This window comes from Lethenteron reissneri, chromosome 55 (assembly GCF_015708825.2).
Source record: "Lethenteron reissneri isolate LAM-NWPU_2019-01 chromosome 55, ASM1570882v1, whole genome shotgun sequence".
Classification (NCBI taxonomy): Eukaryota; Metazoa; Chordata; class Hyperoartia; order Petromyzontiformes; family Petromyzontidae; genus Lethenteron; species Lethenteron reissneri.
This window is the reverse complement of record NC_083833.1, coordinates 12,435,482-12,462,801: the sequence shown is the minus strand read 5'-3', so window position 1 is coordinate 12,462,801 and position 27,320 is coordinate 12,435,482. Positions and strand designations below refer to the sequence as shown.

At 53.8% G+C, this 27,320-nt stretch overlaps 1 pseudogene; it reads left to right on the top strand.

The window, feature by feature from the left end:
• Positions 1 to 3,127: 3,127 nt before the first annotated feature.
• Positions 3,128 to 25,787, top strand: LOC133356630 (transmembrane and coiled-coil domains protein 2-like; annotated as a pseudogene).
• The last annotated feature ends 1,533 nt before the right edge of the window (positions 25,788 to 27,320 follow it).

Sequence of the window (27,320 nt, the reverse complement as noted above, 5' to 3'; positions counted from 1 at the left end):
TGGGAAAGCAGGGAGGTGCGTCCCAAGTCAAAATCATCCGAGCTGAACACGTCGGAATAACTTAGCAACAGCGCGCGAAGCGCGGACCGTTGCTCTCTGGTCAGGGATGAATTCTCCCCACATAACTTGGCAACCCAACGGTCATCCTGCCACGTTGGCCCCGAAACCCCCCCTACCATGTCCCGGCAGACCCGGTTGTCATGGGTTGTGAACGCGGTCGTGGCGTGAGCCACAACCGTTCCAGCCGGGACACTGACATTCTCTGCTCTCCCATTTAGCACCTGTAAGAACGGGGGCTGGCCCGGCCGGACAATTGTTTGTGCCCCAACCAGCGCCGAGCCGCCCGTTATAGCCGTGGACGGCGATAACAGAACCCCCGCGCTCCCTCAACGCCAGGTACTGGCTTCCGATATCTCAACGGGATAAGCATCTGCGAACCAGGTGGAATGTCAACAGATACCTGGGACAGCGCCTGCACCTGGCAAACAGGGGCAGACCGGCTCCATGGCGACGGTAGGAACGAAATTTTACGCCCCCCCCCCCCCCCCGGTAATTCAATGCAGTTTTGATCAATCCTTATTTGAATGGGCATTTTTGCCAGGAAATCAGTCCCCAACAAACAGGGTACCGCGAGGGACCTAGAGATCAACACGGTCCCTGAAGCCGACACCCCCCCGATGGATATGTTGGCGTCCACCTGGCCCACAATGCCCATACTTCCCCCATTCGCCGCTATGCACTCTCCCTGGCGGAATGCCCAAAAGATGGAAAATGACATCCGAAATAATGGTCGCGGACGCACCGGAGTCCACCAAAATACGCACCTCGACCCCCCGAATGGAACCCGGTACCGTGAACGACCCCGTAGTGGCCGCAACTACCCTGCGTGCCAATCGGCGCCATTGCGTCAGCGAGCGACATGGGTCAACCGGAGGCACCTTGTTGTTAACGACACGCGGACCGCGCGGCGATGGTGATGAATGAGGTGACAGGCCTTGCCGGGTGTCTGGTGTGCACCGACTTGCCTGTACTGGTGGGTCTTTTCGCGCGGCGTCCGTGGTCGAGGCCTCCTGCTGGGGCGGCCCCGGGATGCGAGCCCAACAGTCCCTGGCGAAGTGGCCCTTACGGCCGCAGCGGAAACACTCCACGTCGTTCCGACGCGCGGCACCCCCCCTGTCCCGACGCTCCCGCGCCGGCGGCGCGGACCTCGGCCCCGTCCCCCCCCCCGAGCAGGCCACTGGGCGGAGGCGGCCGTCAACTCCTGCGGACCCTTGTCGTCAGGAACGTAGATTGCCTTCGTAGGATCCCACCCCGTAGCACCGCCTTCAACGACGGGCCCCCCCGTCCAAGCCGACACCTGCTTCCAGCGTCGGAGATTAAATTGAGCGTCCAAACACTTAGCCACAGCACGGGACGTCAATTTATCATGGCTGCACACCGGCATGGGGATCCCCAGGTCTCTAGATAATTCGAGCATTTTGCCCAACACGAGGGGCTCCAACAAATCGGGCTCCGTCTCGGGGTATGCCACCATCGCCAGTTCCAGAACTGCACCTCTGTAGGCCACCGGCGATTCATCAGGCGCCCGTTGGCGCTGAACAAATCTCCGATGGGCGTTGTCCGGAGGCTAGTACGCATCCGCCATCTCCTCGAAGACACCCTGCAGCGTCTTCTTCTTGTCGGCCTTGATGGAGTGGAAGAACCGGACTGACTCGTCGTCGAGAAGTGTTGGTAAGACTTCCAGGGCCTCCGCGTCCGTCCACATGGCGGAGCGTACGGCCGCTTGAAACCGGCAGGCGAATGCGCTCCAATCGCCGCCGATTGAGAATTCTTTGACCGTTGTTAAATGACGGCTGCGGGTTCTTGCTCCTCCGTCCTCCTCCGATGGTGACACGCGCGGCAGCGACAAGATGGCGTCGCTCCGCAACGTGTGCAAGATGGCGGCTTCCCGCGGCAGAGGGCGCAAGATGGCGGCTTCCTGCCGTTTTCTTCGGCCACGCCCAAGATGGCGTCTTCGTGCCGCGTGGTCGAGAGGGCTGACGGCGACGGCAAGGCCCCGCCCATTGTTCCTCGCCGGGCCTCCCCGAAGTCGTCGCCGGCGTCACGAGAACGCACAATTACGCCAACACCGTCTTCAGCGCCTCCAGTTGCACCGCCACCTGTCGCCATCCCTCGTCAGCGTCCAGTCGTGCGGATGGGCCCACCGAGGCGGCCACGTCCTGCACGGCTGGAACCCCGCTCGTCCCCGCTCCGCTTTCCTTCTCCATCGTGGGTAGCGCCACTGCTGGAGGGAGGTCGTCGTCGGAAGATGTTGCCGAAGATGGTGCAGGGACGGTCTTCTTCCTGAGCTGTTTTGACATGCTGTTTCACTTCTGACACCAATGTAATAAAGGACTCTCTCTCAGATGTCGATCTCCGTTGTCCTTTATTGGGTTCGTTGAATCTCGATACCACGGCGTCTCGCTCGGGCCCGCGTCCCGCTCAACGACCTCTCCACAGCCCTCGGCTGCTCCCGTTATACAGTCTCCCTGCTGCTCCAATATGCAGTCTCCCTGCTGCCCCGTCAGGCAATCCTTGCAGCCACACCACTGCCCCGCTATCTAGCGTCACTGCTGCCCCTTTCACAGCTAGCCTCTCACTGCTCCCGTTAGCTCTCTTCGTCTGACACCGATGGCTGTCGGTGTCGACGTCTCCGACCGCGTGGCGACCGCGCCACACTCTCCGTCTTGCCCAGCGTGGCCTCCTCCTGTTTCACTCCGTCTCAACTCCCCCTTCCCCTTCCGGTTCTCTCCCTAAATCCTCTCCCCCACGTGACCCTAACTCCACCCACTCCCCACGTGACCCAGACTCCGCCCCCCCTCAATCCTTGCTCGCATTACACGTGTGGCATTGTTTTTGTGCTGTTCGCTTTTTTGGCGTTGTTCTCCGGTCTGACGCTGGTCGTGAGACTAGGCCCTCAAGAAGGCTGCTGTCTCTGGTGTAGGCCAATCGCTTTCATAGACAATGCCGTATATTAATAATTATCAGAGCCATGTTTGTTTGCACGTTCACCGCAAGTACTGCTCGTGGTTAAGACTGATTGTGAGTTTTAAAATCATCAACCGCAGCGTTGCCGATCACCCCGCAGATGGAGCAGAGCGGCAGTGGCAGCGGCGGTAGCGGCGGCTCCCAGGGCGGAGGCGCCGGCACGGCCCCCGGCGCCGGCCCCCGGCACGCCAAGGGGGTGGCCCTGCGCGGGTTCGGCGAGGGCGTGGTGGACACGGTGCGGGGCGGCCTCCTTGGCCTGTCCCACTCGGCCGCCGGCGCTGTGGTCCACCGGCCCCGCGAGTTCTTCCGCCACCACTTCGGCAGCGCCGACAACCTGCACGACCTGCAGGTGTTGGCGCCTCGCGGGCCACGCAGCCGGCCGCTCGTCTACCCCTGTGATTGCTCACCTGTGCTATTGCTTACCTGTGCGATTGTTCACCCTTGTGATTATTCACCCATGAATAATCATAAGTCACTGCCATGGCAGCCGGGCGAGGGACGTGGGGCCTTTAAGAAATAAAAGGTGGGGGCTTTAAGGAGTAAGAGGTGGGGGCTTTAAAAAAGAAGAGGTGGGGGCTTTAAGGATGAGGTGGGGCCGTTAAGGATGAGGTGGGGGCTTTAATGAAGAGATGTCTCTATCTTAAACATTTTTTATTTCGCTAGATACGGCCCCCACTGAGCTATAGATAGCTCGTTTTCAGAAGTTGCCCTGGCTACCACAAAGGCTAGCTCGAGGAAGTGGCTTTTCATCATCATTATCACGTGGACGACCGATAGTCGAAGCGCCATGCCATTGGCAGCAGGCGACCTTGTAGCTGACCTTTGTAGTTATCATAACCACCAAATACAAAGATCCCCTCGCCCACCCGTATAGCCTAAACAGACCATTGGGGCAAGTGCTGGTAGAGAGCACCTATGAAGGCCGGCACGGCACACGTGCCGGCATTTGTCTCCCCAATGGCGATATTTACACACCCTGCCAGGTACTCATTTGAGACTGATTTGACCCAGGAGATGCCCAGGACCGGTTCAGATAATCGTCACTTGTGTTGGGGGCCGGCAACTCGGGTTACCGGGTTCGTAGCGCAGCAATCTAACCGCTGCACTACTGCCCCTCACCACCGCCACCTTCACCATCTCCACCATCACCTTCCTCCCCACCCCCCAGCATACCACACTGGACGACTCGCTGCCCACGCTGCACTCCAGCCACCTCTCCGCCGCTCCCTCCTCCACCTCCAACTTCGCCGCCAACTCCACCGCCGATGACGCCTCCCCGGGTCTCTCCTCCTCCACCACGATGCTGGCGCCATCCTCCACCGCCACCGGGGGCCCCGCAGCGCCTGCGTCGTCGTCGCACTCTCCCCGCTGGCGCCGGCAGCGACGACGACTGCTCCAGCGCCACGTCCGGCTCCCTTGGCGCGGAGAGCGGCCTGGGCCTGGCGCTGGCACCGCTGGCGGGGGCCGGGGGGCCGGCCGGCGCGGCGCTGCACGGGGGCGGCACGGGCAGAGGGGGGGGCAGCCCTCGTGGTGGTGGTGGCGTTGGCGGCGGCGGTGGCGGCGGTGGTGGCGGTGGAGGTGGTGGAGGTATGGGGGGACTTTCGGAGGCTCAGCGAAGAGGCCTGGAGACGGTGGTGGAGGAGCTGAGAGAGATTCGCGAGGCGCAGGTGAGTGAGTGAGCGACACGTGATGCAGCGTGTGCGGTGTGTGGTGTGGTGAGTGAGCAAAGCGTAATGCGGTGTGTGTGATGTGGTGTGGTAAGTGAGCAATAGGCGATGCAGTGTTTGGTGAGCTCTGGTTCGATTTATGCATCCCTGTGTGTGTGTGTTTGCATCTGTGTATGTGTTCCAACCAATTTGCCTGTGCGTGTTTATGTCTGCACGTGCCTCTGCGTGTGTGTATACCGTGTTCATGCCCAGTGTGCGTTTGTGGGCAGTGGTAGCATAGCTGTTAGCGCGCTGCGCTACGAACCTAGCGACCTGAGTTCGATTCCCACTCACGGTAAACATCGTCACTGGGGAAACAAAGGCGGCCGGGCGTGGTGCTGGCCACCCACCCCCTTCGTGTGCCGTGCCGGCCTTCATAGGTGCTCGCTAATAGCACTTGCCCCAATTGTCTGTGAAGGCTACACGGGGAATGTTTGTCTTTGTGTGCATGTGTTGACGCCTGCGTGGGTGTTTGCGTATGTGGGGAGCAGTGGCGCGGTGCAAAGCGCGAACCCGGCGACCCGATTCCCGCTCACAGCCAACATCGGTGACGAATGTCAGAACCGATCCTCGACTTCCCCTAGGTCGGCTCAGCCGTAAACGAGCACCCGGTGCGGTGCTGGTCACCGACTCCTTCACGGGCGCCGCTCGCCGTAATGGCGCTCAGCACCTCCGACAGCGCGCTGAGGCTATGCGGGGGACCTTTGTCTTTGTGCGTGCAGGCGCGGCTGGGCCACCTGCTGGAGGCGGTGAAGGCTCAGCACCAGCAGGAGTACGCCGTGCTGTCACAGAGCCTGCACGAGGAGCGCTACCGGTGCCTCCAGCACCTCCACCGCCCACACCATTGTCGTCATTGTCATCACCATCATCAACATCATCATCATCATCGTCATCATCAACATCATCGTCATCATCATCGTCATCACGATCATCATCACCATCATCATTATCATCATCATCACGATCATCATCGTCATCGTCATCATCAACATCATTGTCATCATCATCGTCATCGTCATCATCATCATCACCATCATCATTATTTACGTGATTATAAGGCACAGCAGCCTCAACAAAGGGCTTCCAAGTGCCATACAGCAAACAAAAACAAAACCCTCTCTAGTTCACCTCACATACCCTCGGGGTTAGTTAGCGTCAGAGTTCCTTTCTCAATGCAAGAATCTCAGGGGCGAGGCGCGGTTCCTCAGGCAGAGAGATTTCCAAATACGAGGGCCTCGAAGGACCGGATTAGGCCCCGAGCTCAGAAACCTTTTTTTTTGCCGAGAGCGTGTCCGGCAGAGGGGCACGGACACAGACCGAGTGCGAGGCCCTCCAACTCCTAGAACAAGGACTATAGTGCTGCACCGTGTGTCGGTCGAACGCTGCTCCTTCCCATGTTAGCAAGCCACTGGGAGCTACGCCACTTTTAAATCATCATCTGGATTGACACACTCGTCTCTTTAGAACTGCTTTTTGTGTTTGTTTCCTTCCTTCCCCCGCACCTCCAGTTAGCGCGGTGGGCTACGTCTGGTGCCAAAGAAGCTCAGCATACATACATATGAGTATAGGTCTCTATGGGTCTCTGTGGTTCTATATAAGTCTCTGGAACTACATGGTTCTATATGAGTCTGGATCTCTGTGGGTCTCTATAAGCCTATTCCTTCCCCTATTAGGAAGCTGCTGGGAGCTGTGCACTTTATATCATCATCGAGATTGGCAAACTAATTTCTTTAGAACTTCTTTTTGTCTTTAGTTTGCTGTCCTTTCCCCTGCACCTTTGATTATCAAGGTTGGCCACATGCAGTGCCAACGAAGTTCAACATACGCACGGTTTGCTGAAAGAGTGCTTTGTGAACGGAGCGCAGTATCACTTGAATCCGGCACCGTGGTGCTCAAGTTTTAAGCCAGCAGTGGAGTAGGCCCAGAGATGCGACTATTGGGTGTGGGTATGCGGCAGCGTCACGTAGCACATAGGGGCCCGGTCGGCTACAAGGCCCCCCCCCCCATCCCCGAATCAACAGATATATAAACAGATAACAGAGAATGTTAAGAAAAATCATTCTACAAAAAATGTACAGCAAACCCTTGTTAATTCCACACATATGGACCTCTGGCCTTGCCGAATTATCCAATATTCTGAATTGTGTACAGTGGTACTCCTCAATGGCTCTTGCCCAATACATATTTTTCCAAACTCTTCACACACCACACGTATCGACACACCCTGCATCAATTCTATCCAAAACTTTTGATTTGTCTCACAGACGAAAGGATTCATACTTCAGTCCCTTGCTATTACTTCTTGATTTAGGCATAGACGACGTTTCTGCACAGAGTGCACATAAACAAGGTCAAGTCCAAAGCGACAGGTCTGCACTGACGCTCACCATGCACGCAGCCACCAGACAGAGTCGTTGTTTTGGTTGTGCCGCCCGCTGTTGCTCCACGTGTATGCTGAAATTGGACCATTTGGTACGGCGATTCGCCTCGTGGCGTATTACTGATACTGTATATGTGCCGAAGGCCTTAGCCGTGCCAAATTATCCCCAATTACGAATGATCAAATACCGAAATGATGAGGTTTTACTGTAGTCATAAAAAATGACCTGCGGGCTACCGTGAACCAAGCCCGGTGATTAATGCATCCTGGTTATTGCATCAATTCGAGCAGCATCATGAAGTATCGCGATCCGCCAACCCTCTTGGAGGAAGTCCTAGACCGGCGTGATAGCAAGACGCTGCATGATAACTTAATTGTGAGTAGTATTGATTGTGAGTAGTATTAATTTTGAGTAGTATTGATACCTTCAAATATGTGTATGAATACAGTCACTGTGAGACTCTCTTCCTCTAAACTAAATACAACTAATAATAACACTGTGTAACAATAACAATCCCTGGGTAGTAAGTGTCATTTCCTCATTGCTTATGCCTCAAAAGTACAGAAAATGGCTATTATTCCCCACACACTTTGCTTTTGTGACCAGGACAGTGATATTTTTTAAATGTACCTATTTCAATGAGGAAACGTGGTGTGTGCATTTGTGTCTTTCGTTCACAATAAGTCCTGGACACAAAAGAAAAGTGCGTGGGGAATAATCGCCATTTTCTATACTTTTTAGGCATAAGCAATTAAAAAATAACACTTACTACGCAGGAACAAGATTGTTTTACATAGTGTAATTAGTATGAGTGTAATAGTTAATAATAGTTATTAGTATAAGTATATTATTAGTATAAGTATGAAAAGTGTAATTATTCTTAGTATATTAATTATTATTATACTAATAATACTAGTATGATCAGATTTTTTTGTATAATAATAGTATAATAATTATACTAATATGAATAATATAAAATTCGAAATTAATAATTAATAATGCTGATATACCAATTATACTTTATGAGGGGGTGAGTGACAGCAGCACGCCCAACCGCCTTTGTCTCCCCAGTGGCAATGTTCACACACCACAGCAGTTACTCGGTTGAGGCTGAGTCGACCTAGGGGAGGCCTAGGAGCGGTTGAAATAATCGTCACCGGTGGTGGCTGTGAGCGGAAATCGAACTCGGGTCGCCGGGTTCGTAGCGCAGCGTAGCGCTAACCGCTACACTACAATGCCTTACGCTTCCACACGTGCGGGTCACATGACAGATTTGACGTCACAGCTCACTTGCTGTGCAAAAAATATATGCATTATTGAGCTCCCCCCCCCCCCCCCCCCCAAAATTTATTTTTATAATTTTTGCATGGTGTTCAGTCTGGAAAGTACCCACATGGCAAATTTCCAGTTTATTGCATGTCAGAAAGTACGCTAAACATTTTGAACAGACACACATAATCACAACTTTGCCTTTTATATATATGTGGAGATGTGGAGATTACTGCGTCAGCGCTCACTGTGATGTCTCCTCGTATTTGTGGGATCAGGTCATCACATCGTTACACGTTGCACTACGGTCTGGTCACACTGTGGTGTGGTGTGGGATTGTGGTCACACTGTGGTCACACTGTGGTTTGGGACTGTGGTGTGGAACTGTGGTGTAAGACTGTGGTGTGGGACTGTGGTGTGGGACTGTGGTGTAAGACTGTGGTGTGGGACTGTGGTGTGGGACTATGGTGTGGGACTGTGGTGTGGGACTGTGGTGTGAGACTGTGGTGTAAGACTGTGGTGTGAGACTGTGGTGTGGGACTGTGGTGTGGGACTGTGGTGTGGGACTGTGGTGTGAGACTGTGGTGTGAGACTATGGTGTGAGACTGTGGTCACACTGTGGTGTGAGACTGTGGTGTGAGACTGTGGTGTGAGACTGTGGTGTGGGACTGTGGTGTGAGACTGTGGTGTGAGACTGTGGTGTGGGTCTGTGGTGTGGGACTGTGGTGTGGGACTGTGGTGTAAGACTGTGGTGTGAGACTGTGGTGTGAGACTGTGGAGTGGGACTGTGGGTGGGTCTGTGGTGTGGGACTGTGGTGTAGGACTGTGGTGTGAGACTGTGGTGTGAGACTGTGGTGTGAGACTGTGGTGTGAGACTGTGGTCACACTGTGGTGTGAGACTGTGGAGTGGGACTGTGGTGTGGGACTGTGGTGTAGGACTGTGGTGTGAGACTGTGGTGTGAGACTGTGGTGTGAGACTGTGGTGTGGGACTGTGGTGTGAGACTGTGGTGTGGAACGGTGGTGTGAGACTGGTGTGAGACTGTGGTGTGAGACTGTGGTGAGAGACTGTGGTGTGGGACTGTGGTGTGGGACTGTGGTGTGGGACTGTGGTGTGGGACTGTGGTGTGGGACTGTGGTGTGGGACTGTGGTCACACTATGTGGTCACTATGGTGTGAACACAGACTTTGTAGTTGTTACTTTGCATTTACATCAGCCATACGAAAGAAGAAGCAACTCGTGATAAGAGCTGCCGTTCACTGCATCTTGGGAGCGCAATTAATGACAATCTGTCTCTGTGTGAGTCTGTGGGTCTCTGTGAGTCTATGGGTCTCTTTGAGTCTACCGATCTCTGTGTCAGTTATGGGTCTCTTGTGTGAGTCTGTGGGTCTCTGTCTGAATCTATGGGTCTCTGTGTGAGTCTATGGGTCTCTGTGTGAGTATGTGGGTCTCTGTGAGTCTATGGGTCTCTGTGTGAGTCTATAGCTGATGATGAAACCCGGACTGGAGCCCAGGCTCCCAGCGGTGCTGGCTCAACGCCCCTAACCTCTGCGCTCGGCGGTTGGGGACTTATTATTATTTCAACGTGTTTGTTGTAGTGGTATTGTTTAACATTATTGTTGTAATGTCCGTAGGTTCGAGCGTCTGGAGGAGCAGTTGAGCGACCTCACGGAACTCCACCAGAATGAGATGATGAACCTGAGGCAGGAGCTGGTGAGCATGGAGGAGAAGGTGGCGTACCAGGCCTACGAGAGGGCGCGCGACACACAGGTACGCACGCCGGCCCCGCAGCACACTCACCCACTCACCCACTTACCCATTCACTCACTCACTCACTCACCCACTCACTCATTCACTCACCTACTCACCCATTCACTCACTCACCCAGTCATTCACCTACTCACCCACCCACTCACTCACCCACTTACTCACCCACTCACCCACCCACTCACTCACCCAGTCACCCATTCAATCACTCACTCACCCAGTCACTCACCTACTCACCCACCCACTCACTCACACACTCACCTACCTACTCAACCATTCACCCACCCACTCACTCACCCACTCACTCACTCACCCACTCACTTACTTACCCACTCACTCAATCACTCTCCCACTCACTCACCCACCCAACCATACACTCACCCACCCACTAACTCAGCCACCCACTCACTCACCAACTCACATACCCACTCACCCACCCACCCACCCACTCACCCACTGATCCACCCACCTACTCACTCACCCACTCACTCACCCACTCACTCACCTACTCACCCATTCACTCACTCACTCACCCAGTCATTCACCTACTCACCCACCCACTCACCCACTTACTCACCCACTCACTCACCCACTCACCCATTCAATCACTCACTCACCCAGTCACTCACCTACTCACCCACCCACTCACTCACACACTCACCTACCTACTCAACCATTCACCCACCCACTCACTCACCCACTCACTCACTCACTTACCCACTCACCCACTCACTCACTCACCCACTCACTCACTCACCCACTCACTTACTTACCCACTCACTCAATCACTCCCCCACTCACTCACCCACTCACCCACCCAACCATACACTCACCCACCCACTAACTCAGCCACCCACTTACTCACCCACTCACATACCCACTCACCCACCCACCCACTCACCCACTGACCCACCCACCTACTCACTCACCCACTCACTCACCCACTCACTCACCAACTCACTCACCTACTCACCCATTCACTCACTCACTCACCCATTCACTCACTCACTCACTCACCCAGTCACTCACCTACCCACTCACCCATTCACCCACCCACTCACTCACCCACTCACTCACTCACTTACCCACTCACTTTCCCACTCACCCACACACTCACTCACCCACTCACTCACCCACTCTCTCAATCACTCACCCATTCTTCCACTCACTCACCCACTCACCCACCCAACCATACACTCACCCACCCAACCATACACTCACCCACCCACCCACTAACCCAGCCACCCACTCACTCACCCACTGACCCACCCACCCACTAACCCAGCCACCCAGCCACCCACCCACTCACTGACTCACTCACCCACTCACTCACTAACTTACCCACCCACCTACTCATCCACCCACTCACCCACTCACCCACACACTCACCAACCCACTCACCCACATACTCACCCACCTACTCACCCATCCACTCACCCACCCACTCACTCACCAAACTCGCAACAACAACCGCCATTCACCACTAAGTGGTGGTGACGTCACCACGGCGCTTCTGCCAGGCTATGTGCACTCCAGTCACTCACCTACTCACCCACCCACTCACTCACACACTCACCTACCTACTCAACCATTCACCCACCCACTCACTCACCCACTCACTCACTCACTTACCCACTCACCCACTCACTCACTCACCCACTCACTCACTCACCCACTCACTTACTTACCCACTCACTCAATCACTCCCCCACTCACTCACCCACTCACCCACCCAACCATACACTCACCCACCCACTAACTCAGCCACCCACTTACTCACCCACTCACATACCCACTCACCCACCCACCCACTCACCCACTGACCCACCCACCTACTCACTCACCCACTCACTCACCCACTCACTCACCAACTGACTCACCTACTCACCCATTCACTCACTCACTCACCCATTCACTCACTCACTCACTCACCCAGTCACTCACCTACCCACTCACCCATTCACCCACCCACTCACTCACCCACTCACTCACTTACCCACTCACTTTCCCACTCACCCACACACTCACTCACCCACTCACTCACCCACTCTCTCAATCACTCACCCATTCTTCCACTCACTCACCCACTCACCCACCCAACCATACACTCACCCACCCACCCACTAACCCAGCCACCCACTCACTCACCCACTGACCCACCCACCCACTAACCCAGCCACCCAGCCACCCACCCACTCACTGACTCACTCACCCACTCACTCACTAACTTACCCACCCACCTACTCATCCACCCACTCACCCACTCACCCACACACTCACCAACCCACTCACCCACATACTCACCCACCTACTCACCCATCCACTCACCCACCCACTCACTCACCAAACTCGCAACAACAACCGCCATTCACCACTAAGTGGTGGTGACGTCACCACGGCGCTTCTGCCAGGCTATGTGCACTTTAAGGCCACGTGAAGTATCAAACGTCCGCTTGCAGGTCTCGGGACAGACCCAGGTGCCATGGGATGACTGAGATGACTGGTCGATGCACCACCTGTACCCCCCCCCCCCCGCCAACAATGAGGGGAGCGCCTCCCGGCGCTCCCCTCATTGTTGTGAGCGTCACTCCTCTGCCCTCCATTGTTGCTGGATGGCGACTGCCTCCAACTGCCTAGTAGCGTCCTTCACTAGCCTTCTCCACAGCGACCGATCTTGACACGACTGGTACCAGTCATCGTCAAGTCCACTCGGCTCCACATCACTCCGTCTCTTCTCTCGCCCTTGCCATGCCCGTTTAGCTCCCTCTTTCCGGCTGTACAAAAGCTGTTTAGGCATGCGGTGGCTGGGCATGTGGGCTACATGACCCAGCCAACGCAGCCTTGCCTGCCAAAGGAGCTTACCGATGGGACTTTGTCCAGATATTTCAAGAATTTGTGAGCTCCTCGCACAATGCTGCCTGGTTAAACCCAAGATAGATTGTAATCAGGCCAGCTTGAATATTTCTAATTGTCGAAGATGTTCCATTAGGGGGGTCCATGTGTTTCAAGCATAGAGGAAGGAGGGCATTACCATAGCCGAGAAGACCTGAAGCTTCATGTGGAGTGACAGGCCAGGTAGCTTCCACACAGCATTACGCAGCTGATGTAAGTGTAATAAAGGACTCGATCACAGTATCTGGTCTGGTGTCCTTTATTCGGTTCGTCTTCTCTTCCCACACGGCTGTCTCACTCTCAGGCCCTCCGCTCGTCGCCGACGCTGCTTCCGCACCCGTCGTCACCAATAGCCTCTCTGCTGGTCTCCTCGTGTCGCTCCCGTAGCCTCTAGCAGCCTTGCTGCTGTTCCCACTCACGCAGCCCCTCCGGCTGCTGTCGCTCCCGTAGCCCTTTTGCTCTGCAGCCCCAGGCTGCTGTAGCCCCTAGCAGCCTCGCTGCTGTTTCCCACACGCAGCCTCTCTGCTGCACTCGCTGCTCCCAGCTTTCGCCCTCCGTGGCCTCACCCTCGTCCAGTCTCCAACCAACTCTCTTCCATCCCGCTGGCTGGCGCTGTCACCGATCCCCTCAGCCACAAGGCTGAGGGCACGGCGACCACCCAACGCGGTCTCCACTCTTCCCTTACCCGACTGGCCCCGATCTCTTCCTGTCTCACCGCTATACCATCTCCCTCTCACGTGACCCTGACTCCTCCCCACATGACGTCACATCCGCCAAGCCGTTTACGCCCGCATTACACCACCCTCCCCCGTAGAGAAAATTCCAGCCGTCCTCGGCTGAAACAGAACAAAATAATGCGGGCGAAGGCATCACAACCAGGAGTCCCCCAGACACAATAGACCTTATAACAACAACAAGTAACAAAAGGGGAAGGATCAGGAACCGGAACAGAACAACAAGAATAATAATAGCACAAAGCACAACAACGGCCACCAACACGCAAAAATGGCACACGCGCACAACCCAGAAATGTGGTGTCTCAAAGCGTGTCCATGTTGTTGTTCCATCCGCTCGGCTCAAGTCCAACATCAAGTCCAACAAGTGGTAGAGCAGAATGACGAACGGCGCTCAATTGCTCCTTCAAGTCCTCATCCAGCTAGCACACCAGGTAACACCCAGTGCGACGGGAGCTGAAGAATCTGTGACGAGAAGGAGAATCCAATCCCCTGAGGCACAGCACAACAACGCACATCCGCATGTCGTACACAACAGCCACCCGGCCTCAGGGTAGTGGAGATGATGTAAATCCGGCCCGCTTAAAAAAAAAAAACCCCAATACCCGAATTAACCGCGATCGATGCCCCAGTATTTACATTTTAACAACAATATTATTTACACGTGACAACAACAACAAAAAAAAAAATTCTGCTCTTACCCACCAGCAGTCCTCCCTTGAGGACCAGCACAGACCTCAGACGTACACAGCATGTACCCACAGTCACTCTCAACAAACCAACAAAACGCCTAATCGCACACCCTCGCGTGGAGAGAGCCACGCTCCCCAGCGGTAACGTTTAACTCGCCGTAACCCTCACCGTGGTCGTCAACCCACAGCAACATCCACTGACCATACTCTCGGTTAGTGCAATTTCGGGGATGAGCAGCAACTCGGCCATGCTCCTCCCTTACTATCCCATCAGAGATGGACACACACCAGCCTCGTATAGTCTGATGCTTTATAGCCCAGGGAAGGTTCATCCCCCGGCAATGCCAGACCCCATGGACTCCCCCCATGGGGCAATGTTCTCTTATAGAGACAATAACACCCTAACCCAGATCCCGTGAGCCCCCGGCACACCAGGTTCAGTCTGCCACCGCACAACTGAACCATGACTCCCCGAGCCATATGAGCACATGGCCCATTAGTTTAAGACATACCACGGAGGTTTCGCCTCCGGGCTGTCAGGTCAGCCATTAACTATAGGCTGATGTGACTACAACACGTGCATCACCCAATCAACAATGGCAGGCATAACAGATGGAATATTTGGCCCACCGAGGTTTTTCCCGCGCGTTCAAAATGGCGGCCCCCTTCGCCCAGCGCGTTCGCGCAATATCTCGCGCGCACTCAAAATGGCGGCCCTTTCCGCAAAGCGCATCGTCGCCATACCCCGCGTGCGCGCAAAATGGCGGCCCAACGTGCGAACACGTGGCCAGTTTTCTCCATTCGTGCACCCCAGCTTCCCTTTGCTGGGGGTCACAAAATGCATCCTCCGTCTTATTGTAACAACCCCAACAACGATAAACGCACAGCCCCAGCTTGCTGCGCGCAGCAGTCATATCGGGGAATTTTTAACCAATATTTTACCAACCACATTGGTTACACAACCCAACTCGCAAAGCAACTCGTGGCTGCATGCGATCAACCGAATACACGACGCCACTTGGCGCCCATTTACGATCCCATTAGCATTAACATCTGAGCCACCCACAACGGCGTCATCGCGCACCCTCATTTTCAAAAAGCTCAATTACCCCTATAATATACACGCAATCTCGTGTGCACAACACCCATACAACCAAATTTTAGGGTCCCCCTCTATAATATACACGCAATCTCGTATGCACAACAACCATACAACCAAATTTTTGGGTTCCCCTCGAATTAGTTACCAATTTCCAAACAGGTACGCACAAATAATAACAATCCCAAACCCCAATAGTCAACCAATGCATTGCACCCCATAACCGTACAGAACGGTGTAACAGCACATACAGTCAGCATATCGCGATCACACGCGTACATTTAAGCACAATAGCAAGCAGATCTGCAGGCAACCAACACACCATTAATCCTGTCGTAACTTTGCAGCAACAACACAAACGTTCTCTCTCTTGCAAAAACCACATCGCACATAGCACCTCGCAGCACAATACACCAAAATATATATATTTTTTTTTCAATTAAGCCCATCGCACAAGGTAACCCACGAGATAATACAGCGCAAGATACCCGACGCTCCCGAGTTAATAATTAACTTCGCCATCAAGATAACAACTCCACGCCGCAGCGCACACACACAATTTGACACTCAGCAAATACAGCAGACTCTCCGTCCATTCTCAACACACGCACACACTTATATTGACACCAAGCAACAAGCAGATAGCGCGTTCATCGTTATTACACACACATACACACAGTCCGAACCGCGCTCCGCACAATCGAGTCATGAGAGAAAAAACACAATCGCCCCCCGGCCCTCGAAAGATGGGTGAGGTGTGTGTTAAGGCCGGGTGCTTATCGTTACGACTCGCCCGGGGCTGCAGCAAGAAGAGGACGGCAGGGTGGCAACTTGAGACGCCTCGCAGAACTCGTTCGGCGACTTGACTGCTCCGTTGTCACGCACCCGAGCCAGGACGGGAAGCTCCCGCCCCAGCAGCCGCAGCATCGTCGTCCTCTCCTCGCAGCTCGTCCTCGCGCAGCAGCTCACTGCAGGCTGCTCTCCCCGAGGCACCTCCAGATGGCAGCGCAAAGCTGCTTCTCCGCCGCGATGTTGAAGATGGCGGCGTCTTCCCGCCGCGGTGAAGACAAGATGGCGGCTTCCCGCCGTTTCTCCCCTGCCACGCCCAAGATGGCGTCTTCGTGCCACGTGGCAGATGGCGCTGGCAGCGCAGGAAAGGCGGAGGCCTGCGGATCACCACCGGGCCTCCCCGACGCCGTCCTCGGCGTGGTGAACTCACACAGTTGCGCCAGCACGATTTTCAAGGTCTCCATCTGCGCCGCCATCTGTCTCCATCGTAAGTTGGCGTCCTCCGGCACAGACAGGTCCACCAACGCGGCGACACCTTTCTCACCCGGACCCGTACTCGTTCCAGCACGGATCTCCTCTTCCATCGCAGGCAGGTCCACCGTCTGAGGAAGGTCGTCGTCGTCGGATGATGTACCTGATGATGGGGCAGGAATATTCATTTCTTTTCTTTCTCTAAGTTGTTTTGAGATGCCGTTTCACTTCTGACACCAGTGTAATAAAGGACTCGATCACAGTATCTGGTCTGGTGTCCTTTATTCGGTTCGTCTTCTCTTCCCACACGGCTGTCTCACTCTCAGGCCCTCCGCTCGTCGCCGACGCTGCTTCCGCACCCGTCGTCACCAATAGCCTCTCTGCTGGTCTCCTCGTGTCGCTCCCGTAGCCTCTAGCAGCCTTGCTGCTGTTCCCACTCACGCAGCCCCTCCGGCTGCTGTCGCTCCCGTAGCCCTTTTGCTCTGCAGCCCCAGGCTGCTGTAGCCCCTAGCAGCCTCGCTGCTGTCTCCCACACGCAGCCTCTCTGCTGCACTCGCTGCTCCCAGCTTTCGCCCTCCGTGGCCTCACCCTCGTCCAGTCTCCAACCAACTCTCTTCCATCCCACTGGCTGGCGCTGTCACCGATCCCCTCAGCCACAAGGCTGAGGGCACGGCGACCACCCAACGCGGTCTCCACTCTTCCCTTACCCGACTGGCCCCGATCTCTTCCTGTCTCACCGCTATACCATCTCCCTCTCACGTGACCCTGACTCCTCCCCACATGACGTCACATCCGCCAAGCCGTTTACGCCCGCATTACATAAGCATAATGCAGCTCGACTGATTCTGAGCGAGACTTCTGCTGTCAAACTGGAGCTGACCATAAGCACAATGACTAGGTATTGGATACTCTCCACTCTTTCCCCAACTGCTTCACCACCAATGGGGAGGTGAAGGGGTGGAGTGTTTGATGATACAAAATACCCAGACAGGTGCTTGGTTTTTGTAGGGGCTGAGGGTAAGGCCCCACCTCTTAGTGGCACAAAAAGAGATGGGGCAGGAATACCTCCAACTCATTCTCTGAGTAAGCAGCAATCAGCGGATCATCAGCATACGTAACCTGGTTGACCAATAGGGAGCCATCCCTTGACCGCACCCGGGTATTGATCAGCCTCCCATTGTATCTGTACTAGATGTAAATTCCTCCGGTACAGCCATGAAAAGCTTATCTAACAACGTGGTCGAAATATATGGTAAATAAAATAGGAGCCAGAGAACATCCCTGTTCTTTATCCCAAGGTAAAGAGGGAATCGCGGTGCGCGATGCTCCTGACCACGTAGTTTACCCAGGCCTGCCCACCTTCATGAAGGTCCTTACTGATTGTGAGCAGAGAATCAGGGACTCCGAAAGCATGAAGAACAACCAAGAGCCCAGACCTATTGATGGTATCATAGGCCTTGACCGGGTCAATAAAGCAGAGATGTCGGTCCTGCTGAAATTCCCTACATCTCTTCTGTAGCAGACGGACACAGAAAATGCCATCTGTGTAGGACCGCCCTGGTCTGGCCACATTGGGGCTCCGCAAGCCTCTCCTCGGCGTGCCTAGCAAGGCGATGTTGAATAATCCTTGCCAGGACCTTTCCTGGCACACTAAGGAGGGAGATGCCCCTGTAGTTGTTACAGTCTCTGCGGTTCCTCTTCTTGAAGAGGGGGACCACCACAGCATCCTTTCAATCCTGCGGAACCCATCCGGTGGTCCAGACTGTTATAATGATGATTTGAAGCTTTCGTGACTGCAGGAATCCATACTCTTGGGTTCTTTCGGTAAAGTCACGTAGGTATAAATAAAATAGATCACGACGTTTCGATCGCAACACAAGCGGTCGTCCTCAGGCGGAAAAAAAATGAATCCAGCAGTGGAACTGGTGAACTAGCGAGAGAGCTCTTACAACAAGAGGTTATATATGTGGCGATGGGCAAGCAAGCGGGGTCTGAGCTGGAAAGGAATTCCACCCCCGGACGCAAGCACGTCAGTTGTGTTAATGGGGGAGATTGAGGAGAAAGGGATTAGGGAGAGAGATTAGCATGAAATGAGCTTCCGTCGCCGCATAAGAGTATCATGCCTGTATATGCGCACAACAGCAGTGTTAATGAGAGCTTAGCACCATGAGAGTGCAATCCAAAGGACATGTGAGCATGAGAGTGCAATGCAACGGACATGTGAGCATGAGAGATTTAAGAGAGAGGTATAGAGAGAGAGACACAGAGAGCCGGAAATAACAGCTGACATAGGCAGGTAGGATGTAAACATCACAGTCAGTGATAGGTGTGGTGCTAAAACAGATATGGGCAAAGCACGGCCCGCGGGCCGTATACGGCCCGTTGGGCTTTTTAATCCGGCCCGCCGAACTTGTACAAATATTATTATTAAATTAAATTTTACCTTCCTCCTGTAATGCCCCATTTCCCCAATAGTTAGCGCACTTTGACCGGGAGTGGTGTACAGGAGAACATCTGGTCACGACCATAATTCGTTCCATAACTTTGGTCGCAACCGGTTTGGTCATGACTCGAACCTAATTTCCCCATTGGATTGTATGTAAATACGATTAATCCGTTCCAGACTCCTACGAACTGTATATAAATATTGTTTTTTTTAAGATTATTAAGCACAAAAATAGTTAATTATGCCATAGAAATCAGTGTAATAGTATACTAAATGTAAAAACATTGAATAACACTGAGAAAACCTTGAACAACAGGGAAAACTAACATTGCCGCATCAAGGTTTAGAATCGTTCAACAAGATGATTGTTTCGTCAGCTACATCAGTCGGTCGATTCTGAGAGAGAGAGAATATTGGTATGAGCAATTCATGTTTCTATTGAAAGTAAGTTAACAGTAATATTTGGGTACAGTATTGTTTTTGGAAGCATTCACCGTAATATCGTATGAACGTTTACTTCACCGCATCATCGTATGAATGATGTGAGAAGAGATTAACGGGTTCTTACGTGAGCAATTTACGTACTCGGCGCTTTCGCTCTCTAAATTACGGCTTGAATGAGGGGGAGGGGTATGACTACACTCACACAATTAATATCTTACGAGGAATTTAATATAACAAAAGTTATATACATAACTGTTACGTTTTGTGTAATTCAACAAAACAAACAAAGCTTAACTCCCAGTTTTTTAAAGAGTTTTAAGCACAGAAAACATAATTAAAGTTTGAAAAATCATTACTTATACGAACTTTTCAATAATTTCCTTCTTCACTTTGATTTAAATTTTATTTAAAACCTTCTCACCAACATTACCACTCATTACCACTTTCTCCGAAGGCAAGTTTGTAAAAGAATGCATGGTACAAACAGCAGACATCTTGTGTCCGGAGATCAAAAGGAAATTTGAAAAAGTCAGTTTATCACGCAGGACTGTGATTCGCCGTGTGGAACTGATTGATAAAAATATAGCCAGTCAATTAAACAAAAAGTCTTATTCCTTTGAATTATATTCACAAGCACTGGATGAAAGTACGGACGTCAAAGACACTGCTCAGCTCCTCATTTTTATCCGAGGTATTGACGACAGTTTTGCGATAACAGAGGAGTTTTTGACCATGGAGTCCCTGAAAGGAACAACGCGGGGAGGACTTGTATAACCAGGTATCTGCTGTCATCGAAAGAATGACGCTTCCTTGGAGTAAACTTGTCAATGTCACAACGGATGGATCGCCAAATTTAACTGGAAAAAATGTTGGGCTGCTGAAAGGAATCCAGGATAAAGTGAAAGAGGAAAACCCTGTCCAGGATCTTATTTTCCTTCAACTGCATCATCCATCAGGAATCCCTGTGTAAGTCTGTATTGCAGCTTAATCATGTCGTGAATCCAGTCGTAAAACTTGTGAACTTTATACGAGCAAGGGGACTTCAGCACCGTCAGTTTATTACCTTCCTGGAGGAAACTTGATGCGGATCATCAGGACTTGCTGTACCACTCTCGTGTCCGCTGGTTAAGTTTGGGGAAAGAGTTACAACGAGTGTGGGAGCTGAAAGAGGACATCATCGCATTTTTGGAGCTGATGAGGAAATCTGACGAATTCCCTGAGCTAAGCGACAAGAACTGGCTTAGTGACTTTGCGTTTGCTGTGGACATATTTTCACACATGAATGAGCTGAATGTGAAACTGCAGGGGAAAGATCAGTTTGTTCACGACATGTACAAACATGTGGAAGCCTTCAAATCCAAGCTCACTTTGTTCTCCGGACAAATTGTGATTAAATCTTTTGCTCATTTCCCCACACTTGCCATGCAGGAAGAGGCACCGCGAAACGCAAAAAAATACAGCAAATCACTTGAGGACCTGTACGGAGAATTCTGCCGTAGGTTCTCTGATTTTTAAATCATTGAACAGTCACTTCAACTGGTGTCCTGTCCCCTGTCACAAGACCCTGAAACAGCACCACAGTAGCTGCAGTTGGAACTGATAGATCTTCAGTCTGACTCCGTCCTAAAGGAGAAGTTCAACTGAATGACTTTTATGCTTCACTTAACAGAGCCACGTTTCCAAACCTCCGGAGGACTGCACAGAAGATACTGACTTTGTTTGGCTCGACTTATGTGTGTGAGTAGACATTCAGCGTCATGAACGCCAACAAAGCCTGTCACAGATCAAAGTTAACGGATCAGCACCTCAGATCTATCCTGAGAATTGCCACAACCAAAATAACTCCAGACTTGGATGCACTGGCAAAAATGGGAGATCAACAACACTGTTCCCACTAACACTGAAAGTGATGATGTGTTGCTGCAGCGAGGTTGGAGCCAAATCTCCGACACACAGCCTGCGTGGCTGCTCTAACCTGTTAATGTAGATAATAAAGAAGTTAAAGTGAGGTAATTGGTTTGGCGCAGGCCTCAGATGTTTTCATGATGTTTGATCAGTCACGTTACGACATGTTTTTGTATTGTTCATGTTTGTGCAATTTGTAAAATTGCCTTGCAAATAAATGCTTTGCTACCTGTTAAAGGCCAAATCCTTTCATGTAATGATTTTACATGTCATTTATATTAGTTCACACAAACACTCCATCCATCTGTTCCTGGCCCGGCCCCTCTGTCAAATTTTAGAACCCATTGTGGCCCGCGAGTCAAAAAGTTTGCCCACCCCTGTGCTAAAAGTAACTTTTTTTATGTAATTAAACAGTGATTTATGATCTCGGGCTACTGAGGCAGATTCCATTACCTCAGCATACCAGACCACCACTCATCCTTACAACACCACACAGTTTTCCGAACCTCTGATGTGGGATGCTGTAGACAGTGGGAGTGGGCCTCTCGCTTTTTCTTAGCCAGCCAGAACACCTCCATCAGCCACGGTCTCTGGGGAGGTTTGCACCACGTACCCAATGCAGCCATTGCACTTGCTTGAGCCACAGTCCTAATCCTTGCCCATTTCCCCTCGGCATCAGGAGGAGGAGGGCAATGCCAACCCCAGCTGAAGGCAACTTTCATCAGCGAGCTGAGACCAGACCACTGTGGGTTTGAATGGGGTCCTAGATGGACAACCACCACCCGAGTGGAAGAATGGCAGGTGCATCTTACAGATAACAAGCCGATGGCCAGTGGACAGATCAGCTCCATAGTAGGTCCTGGTGTCAAGGATATGGGCCCGCATCAGTTGTTCCATCACTATATAGTCCAGCAGATGTTTTTGCTTGGACCCGGCATGCATCCATGATGTTGTGTGGATGCGCCGATGCCAAAACAGTGTTGGTAATTACAAGCCTATGGGCTCCACAGAAGTGTAGCAGCCTCCTATCGTTGTTATTGAGCTGATCTGGCCCATGCCTTCCAATCACTCCAGTCCAGGTGCCAGCATCATGACCAACTCAAGCATTAAAATAACCCTACAGGATGACTCTTTCCCGAGGGGCCACTTTCGCTATCACCTGGGACAGGAGGTCATAGATGGCATCTGACTCATCGGCCTTGCCTGCATCCCTCCACTGATGTTCATTTTCGGTGGGGGCAAATGCCACCAACACCTCCACCATTCCTCGCATTGCGTTGATGGGGAGACAAGCCCACAGTAGCCTGGGGCTTAGAGCTTCCCACACCTCACCACCATGCTCCCATTCCCCCTCTATTCCTTTGTTGTTTGGCAGTCTGCCCGGAGTCAAGGACTGTCCACCCCTCATGGTGACTGGAGCCAGGGCTAGTCAACCGGACCTCCTGAATATCACAGAGATCCAGGTGGTACTGGTCCAGCTCCTGACAGAGGAGTGGCAGCCTCTCCTTCGCAGTGAGCATTCGGACATTTTACGTTTATGGAAGAACCTGGCTGCCCCAAATGGGGTTTGGCCAGGAGACGTCGTGGCCTGTCCCCCCAGGGCCTCCGGAACAAGCTTAATTAGATATTTATATTGTGGTTTTGTCGAAATTGAATTGAAGGTGGAGGTGTTACCACCCCCTCGCACCCTTCCAGAGCTCCCGTTGGCCGCTGTGGTGGCTGCAAGCACCATGAGGGGATCAGCCGATGGAATTGGCCTTCCCCTGATGGCATATTTCACAGCCACCGCAGCGTTACCATCCTGCACCACCCAACCACCGACCGAGCCGCCCACTCGCTCACTGAACCGCTCATCCACCCGCCCGCCCGCGCGTGCGTGCAGGAGGCCCTCGAGTCTTGCCAGACGCGCGTTTCCAAGCTGGAGCTGCAGCAACAGCAGCAGCAAGTGGTGCAGCTGGAGGGGCTGGAGGGTTGTGCAGGCGACGCGCGGGCGCTGCTGGGCAAGCTCATCAACGTGCTGCTGGCGCTCGTCGCCGTGCTGCTCGTCTTCGTCTCCACGGCCGCCGGCTTCCTGACGCCGCTGCTGCGCACGCGCGCCCGCGTCGCCGCCACCGCCGTGCTGGTCGCCGTGCTGGCCGCGGCCTGGCGTTCACGCGGGGCCCTCACCGGCCTCCTCCGCTGGCCCCCGACGCCGCCAGAGTAATGGCGGCGATGGTGGCGACGCCTGCGGCGCTAGCGGAAAGAGACCCCCCCCACCCCGTCCCAGCGGGTCGCGCGATCGCTCGTTTGGTTCGTCGCTCTGTACTGCGACGGTGGAAACTGCTGCCAATGTCCACCAAGGGCGGCGTCCATCCTGGTTAGTGTCCACCCTGGTTAGTGTTCGCCATGGGCAGTGTCCACCGTTGGCAGTGTCCACCGTGATCACTCCGTGCCCCAAGTGGCAGCACACTTATGCCGCACATGGAGACAGCTGCCACTGGGGGATGCCCTTGGACGGAACACTTGGCGATCCAGCACCCCCCTAACCCCGCCTGTGTTGCAATGCGTTGATGTTAAGCGCTCTGAGATGCCATCAGTGTATCGGGGCACCTCTCCACCACCATCGTCACCGCACTGTGTTCAACAACCACCGCCGCACTTTGTTCAACCACCACTACCACCACCACCACACTGCAGGTCACAACTCACACAATCACCCACTCGTTCACCTACCCACTCTCACCCGCTCACTCACCCCCTTACCTCATCACTCTTGTGTCTACTCACCCACGAGTTCTCTCTCACATACCCACTCATGTGCTCACTTACCTACCTACCCGCTCGGCCACTCACTCACCATTCTTTCACTCGATCGCATTCACTCTTCCATCGCTCCCACTGCCGTGCCTCCGGTTCCCGCAAGCGTCGCTCCCCGCGCGCTCTGTCCTTGTCCACGCCGTGTGTTCGCCCCGCATGCCGCGCCTCTCTTCGCCCGGAACTCGTCCCCGCGTGTGTCCGCTGGTCGTTGCCACCCGTCCAGGTCACTTGGGACGCGGGCAGCTCACCCCGCTGTGGCAACGCGAGGGGTTCTTCCTGCCCGCACATGGCCTGGCTCGTTGAGCCAGTCGAGGTGGCATTCCTAGCCCCTTTTGTTGAACTTTCCGTTCTTCCCAATGTGAGCACGTTTTTTCCTGTGTTCTGTACCGCACGTTCTGTACTGTGTGTTCTGTACCACACATTCTGTACTGTGTGTTCTGTGCTGCATGTTCTGAACTGTATGTTCTGCTGTCGGTGAGTCCATAATTTCCGCTGCATTGGTTCAACAAGAGAAAACCTCTCGACCGGTTTTAGTGTCTCAGAGAACCCCCACCCCCCCCCTTAATGTCGAACCTCATCCGGAGACGGCCGTTTGGCTGATTGGGATGGGATAAACTAAACAGGGACGCGAGTGTGAAGGAGGCGGCGTGACGTTGGTCACCTCCAGATGACGCTCGCCACGATTCGAACCACTCGTTGGCGCTCCACCGCATCCCCCTGCCTTGCCGAGCCACCAGGTGTGGAGGTTGGTGGGCCACGCAAAAGACAGGCCTCGGCCTCGCCCGCGTTTCAGCCGAGATGTGCAATGTTATTTATTAGTCCCACTGCGGGCCCCCTCCCGAGGACCGTCGTGGCGCGCAATGCCCCGTGGGGCGGGGGAGATGGCCTCGGGGTGACGCCTACGGGGTGACGGTCTAGGGGAGACGGGGAGACGGCAAGCCGGGCCGCGTCGGGGGGCGCCTGGTCGGTTTATTTTTCCACTGTGGAAGCCGAGCCATGCCGACTAACGTCACGCGCGTGCAGTGAACGAGCGGAAACGCGGGTGGCGTGACACGGTGATGCTGCGTGAACCCCACCTGCGTACCGACCGACGTCACGTACGTGAACCGGTCATTTTCCCTGCCCCTGGCCCTGCTTGGCCCCGAGTCAGATTGGGACACCTCGTGAGTCCAGCAGCAGCAGCGCATCATCACCCCGCGTCAGCGTGGCCCGGATGTGCCAGTGGGACAGGGCAGTGTACATGTGTGTATATATAAGTGACTGCGGTGGGTGAAGGGGTGGCAATTTGTGCTTGTTGTGTTTCAGCTGCCTATGTATTTAAATAATCGCGATGGTATTGTAGTAATAACAATAATAAATACAGCGCTGTGGGTTTCACACGCAGCCCTGCTCCGTATGGAGAGCTTCACCCGTGAAGATCGGGCTGCTTGCATCCGGGATGATGTTTCCCTGCTGCTTGGTGCAGCAGTGTGCATGGTTGTGGGGTGTTGGGACTATGAGGTGAGCAGGAGATGCGCCAGATTCTTGAATCCGTCTGTGCGGAGTCTTTCGTGCGCTTGGTGGGGTTTTTTTCCGTGTCCTCCGAGCTTCCTCCCCACGCAAAGCCAAACTCTCACCGCTCGGGGAATTCACGGCCAAACAACGCAATGTGGCAGCAGCAGCGGCAGCAGCATTCTCCTGAAAAATGGCCTTAAGACCGCTTCCCAAGGTGAATGCATTTTCACGATTTTTTTCTTTATCTCATAATAGCCAGAAACACCGTCGGACCGTCTCATCTGTTACATTCAATTGCTACTCCAGCCATGTGGCAATTATTGGATGAAGGCCTCCTCAAGACATGTCAATCATGAGGGTTGTTTGACTGCCTCACCCATGCTGGTCAATGGGGGTTTGGCGAATGCCTTTTCCAGCCATGCGTGCGGCAAGGATGGCATGGGGGAGGCTGCAGGTGCATTGGGGGGCATTGTTCACCTTCGATATCGCTCCGGGCGGGTTGTACAAAGCTCCCTTGTTCTCGTGCACCTCATTAACAAGATACCATCGAGCCCTAACAAGACAAAGATCCCCCGCCCCTCTGTAGCCTTGAATGGGCTTGTTGGAGCAAGCGCGGAGAGCGAGCAGCACGTGAAGGCCGACACGGCACACCTGTGAAGGCCGTAACGGCACACCTGTGAAGACCGGCACGGCACACCTGTGAAGGCCGGACCAGTACACTTGTGAACGCCGTAATAGCACACCTGTGAAGGCCGGAACGGGACACCTGTGAAGGCCGCCACGGCACACCTGTAAAGGCCGGCACAGCACTCCTGTGAAGGCCGGCACGGCACACCTGTGAAGGCCGGCACGGCACACCTGTGAAGGCCGGCACGGCACACCTGTGAAGGCCGGAACGGCACACCTGTGAAGGCCGGAACGGCACACCTGTGAAGGCCGGAACGGCACACCTGTGAAGGCCGGAACGGGACACCTGTGAAGGCCGGCACGGCACACCTGTGAAGGGTGGTGGTGTGGCCACCACAATATGCCCAGAAGCCTTCGGGCTTTCCGCGTGCTGATGTTCGCGCATCGTGCCCAGGTACTGTGCTCGTGTGCGGCGAAGACGACCTCCTCCACGCCACCGCTGTTAGCCAGAAATCCAATGGCTCGGTGGCTCAGGGCGCAGGCGCACGCTCACACACAAGACCCCCCCCCCCCACACACACAGCTTGCACGGGGGGGGGGGTTGACTCTGCCCATCATCCCCCCCTTCTAATTTGGTGGCGAAGATCAACAGTGGACGACCTTTTGGAGTCATTTACCCCCACCAGTTATTTACCCCCACCACTGGAAGGTGGCGTTCCACTGCCCGCTCTGTGGCCTCACGACGCTAACTTGGGGGAGCAGGAAGCGACTCTCACTCCGCG